Below are 6668 nucleotides of genomic sequence, written 5' to 3'. Positions count from 1 at the left end.
TCATGAACTCAAGGCAATCATCCTACCTCTGCCTCCCAAGTGCTGGGATTAAAGATGGATGCCACCACACCTGGCTCAAATAAAATATTTTTAGTTTATTTATTTTTATTTTTTCTAATATTTTATGTATTTGAGAGAGAGAGACAAAGGCAAACAGAGAAAGAGAAAGAGAAAAATAGGCATGCCAGGGCCTCCAGCACTGCAAACTCCAGATGCATGCACCACCTTGTATATCTGGTTTATGTGAATCCTGGGGAGTTGGACCAAAGTCCTTCAGCTTTGCAGGCAAATGCCTTAACTGCAAAATCATCTCTCCAGCCCTTTAATTTATTTTAATTTTAATTTATTTATTAGAGAGAGAGACAGGGAGAATGGGAACACCAGAGCCTCTAGCTGCTGCAAACAAATTCCAGATGCATGCATCCACCACCTTGTGCATCTGGCTTGTGTGGGTTCTAGAGAGTTGAATCTGGGTCCTTAGGCTTCACAAGCAAGTACTTTAAATGCTAAGCAGTCTCATCATGTATATATGTATATATATATATAGTTTGTTTTTTGTTTTTTCCAGGTAGGGTTTTACTCTAGCCCAAGATGACCTAGAATTCACTATGTAGTCTCAGAGTGGCCTCGAACTCATGGCAATCCTCCTGCCTCTGCCTCCCCAGTGCTGGGACTAAAGGTGTGCACACCACACCTGACCCCAATAAAATATTTTTAAAGACAAAACAAACTAACAAGCCGGGCGTGGTAGCACACACCTTTAATTCCAGTACTTGGGAGGCAGAGATAGGAGGATCATCATGAGTTTGAGGCCACCCTGAGACTACATAGTAAATTCCAGGTCAGTTTAGACTAGAATGAAACCCTAACCTGGAAAAAATATATATATTCCAGGACTTTTTGAAGCTAACTGCCAGCAGTCCTTAGCCTCTTCCCAAGAGACGCTTGCTCCTACTGCAGATGCTTCCTTCTACCAGGCCTTTAGAACAGGACACGGCCTGGTAATGGCCAAGGGCAGACTCATGACCCAAATGTCAGGCCTGCAGTGAGCTGGCAAACAGGCCTAGCCAAGTCAAGCAAGGGAAGGGTCCCTTTTGTTTGGATTTCACAGAGGGCACATTGTCTTGCAGCTGTGGCAGAAAGTAAAGGCTAATTAAGTTTATCTGGGAGAAATTACCAGTAGTCATGGTTTAGGGTCACTACCAAATTTCCCTGAAGACCCAGTTCCTTCCTTCTCTTGCAAGAGTTTTCTATTCTAGCAATTCCAATGTCCCCCATCTTTTTATTTTATTTTAATTTATTGGTTTTTCAAGGTAGGGTCTCACTCTAGCCCAGGCTGACCTGGAATTCACTATGTAGTCTCAGGGTGGCCTCGAACTCACGGCAATCCTCCTAGCTCTGCTTCCAGAGTGCTGGGATTAAAGGCGTGCACCAGCACACCCTGCTCCTTTTTTATTTTATTTTTTTTTTGAGAGAGAGTGAGAAAGAGGCAGAAAGAGAGAATGGTCACACCAGGACCTCCAACCACTGCAAACGAACTCCAGCTGCATGAGCCATCTTGAGCATCCAGCTTACATGGGTACTGGGAAATTGAACCTAGGTCCTTATACTTCACAGGCAAGAGCCTTAACTGCTAAGCCATCTCTCCATTCCTTTTTTTTTTTTTGAGACAGGTCTCTATAAACCAGGCTGTCCTGGAACTCTCTGACCTTGAACTTGTGGCAATCCTTCTGCCTCAGCTTCCCAAGTGTATACAGGTGTGAGCCACTAAACCTGGTCACCAGGCTTCTACTAATTGGCTGGCACAAGGCCTTCCTCCAGTGAGCTGAGCCATAGCATCCCACAGCTGTACCTGTAGGAACACAAACTCCTTGTAGAATGGTAACCCAATAGCAAGGGTGAATGTTAGTTGAATGAATAAGATTCATCATGCTGGAGCTGGGGAATAGCTGAGAGATACAGTTCTTGCCTAGCATTCACAAGGCATTAGGTTGTATCCCTAGAATCCTCAAAATAAATCACCATCTCCCACTAGATGACCACACATATCCACTGCCCCCTCCTTCAGTTGCATTCCACTCTCTACTGTCTCCAGGATAAGATAACACCCAAGGCCAACACGGGGTAGCTATAACCAAAATACTGAACCTGTGGCCTTGAACATTGGACTAAACACCAGATGAATTCTAGACTGGCCAGGCAGCCAGTAGAAGCAAACAAAACTGAAGAACCTTACATTGATTCTCTTTATTCACTGACCACTTAGCCCCTAAACTCAGAGTCTTGGGAAACTACATTTATCTCGTTCATCCAGGTTGAAACCTGGGATTAAAGACGTGTGCCACCACACCTGGCATGTTTCTTTTTTTTTTTTATTTCAATTAATTAATTGAGACAGATAAAGAGAAAGGGGCAGAGAATGAGTAATGAGTATGGGTGTGTCACGGCCTCCTGCCATTGCTAACACACTCTAGACACATGTGCCACTTTTGTGCATCTGCCTTTTACATGTGTGTTGGGGTTTTGAACCTGGGCCACCAGACTTTGCAAGCAAGCGCCTTTAAACATCAAACTATCTCTCCAGCCCCCATGTTTATTTAATACCAAAACCTCACCTTGAACCAATCCCTGAGTGACCCAGACAGTAGAAAATACAGAGAAGCCGGGTGTGGTGGCGCAAGCCTTTAATCCCAGCACTTGTTAAGCAGAGGTAGGAGGATCACTGTGAGTTCGAGGCCACCCTGAGACTACATAGTGAATTCCAGGTCAGCCTGAGCTAGAAACCTCCCCCCGCAAAAAAAAAAAAAAAAAAAAAATTAAGGAGAAGTTTGAGCAGAAGGGGGATGTGAAGCCAATCTTGCTCCCTCACAGTGTGGGAGGTGCAGGTGCTGGGTCTGGGTCTGAGACCCAGAATATTCCTTTAGGTTCAATCTCCCCCACTGTCCCAGGTCTTCATCTTTGCATTATACCAACTGCTATATATCCTCAGGTGCCCTGAGGCACGGAAATGATGAAATGCTTCTTTTCACCTTTTCTGGAAAATCCCTCCATCCATCATGAATAGGTCTTTATATATCTCGGGAGACATGTCAACACTTCTGCAGAAAGTTGCCACCATGATGCTTGGAGAAGACATGCCCAGTCCCAGAGCCCTGGTAAGCTGGCATGAAACCCAGCCCCTAGTCCTTCCCATATAGGCCTTCCTCCTCTCTGGGGACCCTTGCCAGGTCTAGTCTAGTGAACCAATCTGATGGAAATACACACTGTTCTGGGAGTCACATGCATTCATAGTGACCCTAGCCAGGACTTTGGTATAGTTTGTGTAGCGGCAGCTGCTTGGAACATTTGACCCTCACTCGCCTAAGCACTGAGCAGGGCAGGAGGAAGATGAGATGGGACAGCTGACTGAGGCCTCATGCCTGCCAGGTGACCCTGCACCTGTCCTGAGGGCCTCCTTAATGTTTGTTTCTGTCAGCAGTTCTGGTGGAGTCAGGAGGTGAGGGTGCCCTGGAACCCATCTTGGGGCAAGACCCCCCACACACATACACTACCCCTCATCCTGTCCCCCGATCTGCTGTTGGCGTTATACACACCCCCAGCTCCATTTGTAAAGGATCTAGCCTGGCAGGATTTCACCTGAAGCCTTTAGTTAACAATACATATCCTCCAGGCCACCAGAGTTCAAGGCCACCCTGAGACTATGTAGTGAATTTCAGGTTAGCCTGGACTAGAGTGAGACCCTACCTCGAAACGCCCCCCCCAAAAAAAAAAAAAACAAAAAAACAGAACATATTAGGAGTTGGCCAAGCCCAGGGGTGCACTAACTCCTATTACAGCGATATCCCTTCCCCCTCAACAGTTCCTCCCCTCCTCACCTCCCCACTCCCCACACACACTGGAAGGAGGAGAGCAACCACTCCACATTCCAGTGAAGGTTGAAGAAGGGAAAGTGAGACCTTTCTTTTCTAAAGGCTTGTTCTGACTTGACTTCTAAAGTGCCTTGTGGCCCGCCTCCATATGACCCCCCATCTTGGCCTCCTCCACCCCCAACTCTCCTGTATTCTCTCACCTGTCTTCCCACCTACGAAGAGAAGGCGGGGCTGAAGAGCTGGAGCCTAGTTGCTGGCCCCTCACCCTGCTGCATTCCTTTCTGGAAGCCTGAGGGCACCTTCCCTCCCCCATGCCCCTTGCTCCGGGATCCTAACCCTTCCATAAAACCCAGCTGCAGCCCTGCTTTCTCATCACCTGTTCTTCCCTTTTTCACTGTGTTCCTTTCACTGCTCAGGCCTTAGTGATTTCTTTTCTTTCTTTTTTTTTTTTTGGTGTGTGTGTGTGTGTGTGTGTGTGTGTGTGTGTGTGTGTGTGTGTGTTTGTTTGGTTTTTCAAGTAGGGTCTCACCCATGCTAACCTGGAATTCACTATGTCATCTTATGTTGGCCTTCAACTCATGGCTATTCTCCTACCTCTGCCTCCTGAGTACTGGGATAAAAGGCGTGCACTACCACGTCTGATATATATTTGTTAATAAATGTATTAATATTAACAATATTAATTAAAATTAATGCATAATAGATAAATAATATTAATAAATATATATTTGAGAGAGGCAAATATATAGAGGGATGGGGAGGGAGAATGGGCATGCTGCCAGGGCCTCAAGCCACTGCAAACAAACTGCAGATGCATGTGCCACCTTGTGCAACTGGCTTTGCATAGGTTCTGGGGAATTGAACCCCAGTCCTTACGCAAGCACCTTAACTGCTGAGCCACCTCTCCAGCCCTAGGTCTTGGTGATAAGGGATCTCAGGTCTGCCCTTTATTGTGGTCATTCCCTAAGTTTGTTTCACTCCTTCCCTAAAAAATTCCAGTGTTCTCCTCTTGCAGGATCTATCTTCAAAGATGGGTCTTCTCAGGCTGGAGAGAGGGATTAGCAGTTAATGCACATGCTTGTGAAGCCTAAGGATCCAGGTTCGGTTTTCCAGTTCCCACGTAAGCCAGATGCCCGTGATGGTGCATGTATCTGGAGTTCATTTACACTGGCTAAGAGGCCCTGATGTGCCCATTCTCAATCGCTCTCTCTCTCTCTCTCTCTCAAATAAATAAATGAATAAAATATTTTTAACATTAGAGAAAAGGGAATTCAGGCTTCTTCACTATACCTACAACCAGTAAGAACCAGTAGAAGAGTGTACAGTAGTATAGGATCTCAGAGCATGGGGCATGGAGGAGGGAAAGGTGCCCTCACTTCAGTGAGTTCCCTAGGAGGCAAACTCTAGAGAAGACCCCCTGCCCACTTGTTCTTAGAGCCATGGGAGGGTGGCAGACTCCGCACCTCAGGTGCCAAAGGCTAAGTATGCATAAGCAGCGGCCTTGGTGCCTGCCTCTGAATAACTGTGGCCTTGAGCAAAAAAACTCTTTCAGCATCCAGACCCTCTTCTTCTCTCACCCTTATGGACCAGAGTTTTTTAAAGGATCTTAGGAATCCTGAGTTCTGTTTGCTTCCCTTCCTGGGAGACGGGTACAGGAGTGGATAATGAACAAAGAAGGATGGGTGAGGGGGAAAACAACCCAACTGTGGGAGGAGGTTCAGGCAGTATCCCCCTCCCCAGAGGGATTCTGGGATGGCATTGCTATCCAAGAGGATGGTCTTTGGGAGACCCCTTGGAAAGGAAAGAAAAATACCTGGCTCCCTTCCTAGGAGCCTGCCTCCTGATCTTAGCTTTTCCCTCCCTAAAGAATTCTAGCTGCATTTGAAAGGAGACTCTGTAGACACCCCCCAGTTACTTATTATTATTATTTATTTATTTATTTGCAAGCAGAGACAGAGAGAGAAGAGAGAGAGAATGGGTGTGCCAGGGCCTTTAGCGACTGCACATGTACTCCAGATGAACATGCTATTTTTGCATCTGGCTTTATGTGGTTACTGCGGAATCAAACCTGGGGTTGTTATACTTTGCAGGCAAGCGCCTTAACCACTGAGCCATCATCTGTAGACTTTTTTTTTTTTTGAGGTAGGATCTCACTCTAGCTCAGGCTGACCTGGAATTCACTATGTAGTCTCAGGATGGCCTTGAACTTGTGGTGATATTCCTACCTCTGCCACTCGAGTGCTGAGATTAAAGGTGTGCATCATCATGCCCAGCTTTTTAAAAAAAATATTTTTTTAATTTATTTATAAGAGAAAGAGACAGAGAGAGAGAGAAAATGGGCACACCAGGGCCCCCTGCCACTGTAAACAAGCTCCAGACACATGCACCCCCTTGTACATCTGGTTTATGTGGGTCCTGGAGACTTGAACCGGGATCCTTTCTTTGTAGGCAAACACCTTAACTGCCAAACCATCTCTCCAGCCCATACCACACCCAGCTTTGTAGACCCTTTTTATTGTTTTTGCAAGTTCTCACTATGTACCCAGTTGTTCTGGAATTCATTCTGTAGGGTTAGAGAGATAGATCAGTGGTTAGTTAAGGCGCTTGCCTGCAAAGTCTAAGGACCCAGGTTTGATTCCCCAGTACATACGTATGGAGTTCATTTGCAGTGGCTAGAGACTCGGGCATGCCCAGTCTCTCTCTACCTGCCTCTCCCTCTCTCTCTTTCAAATAAATAAAATTCATTTTGTAGACCAGGCTGGCCTCTAATTTAGAACAGTTCTCCTGCCTCTGTTTCTT

This window comes from Jaculus jaculus, chromosome 17, assembly GCF_020740685.1.
Source record: "Jaculus jaculus isolate mJacJac1 chromosome 17, mJacJac1.mat.Y.cur, whole genome shotgun sequence".
NCBI classification, from domain to species: domain Eukaryota; kingdom Metazoa; phylum Chordata; class Mammalia; order Rodentia; family Dipodidae; genus Jaculus; species Jaculus jaculus.
The sequence above is the reverse complement of the archived record's forward strand: the minus strand, read 5'-3'. Positions refer to the sequence as shown.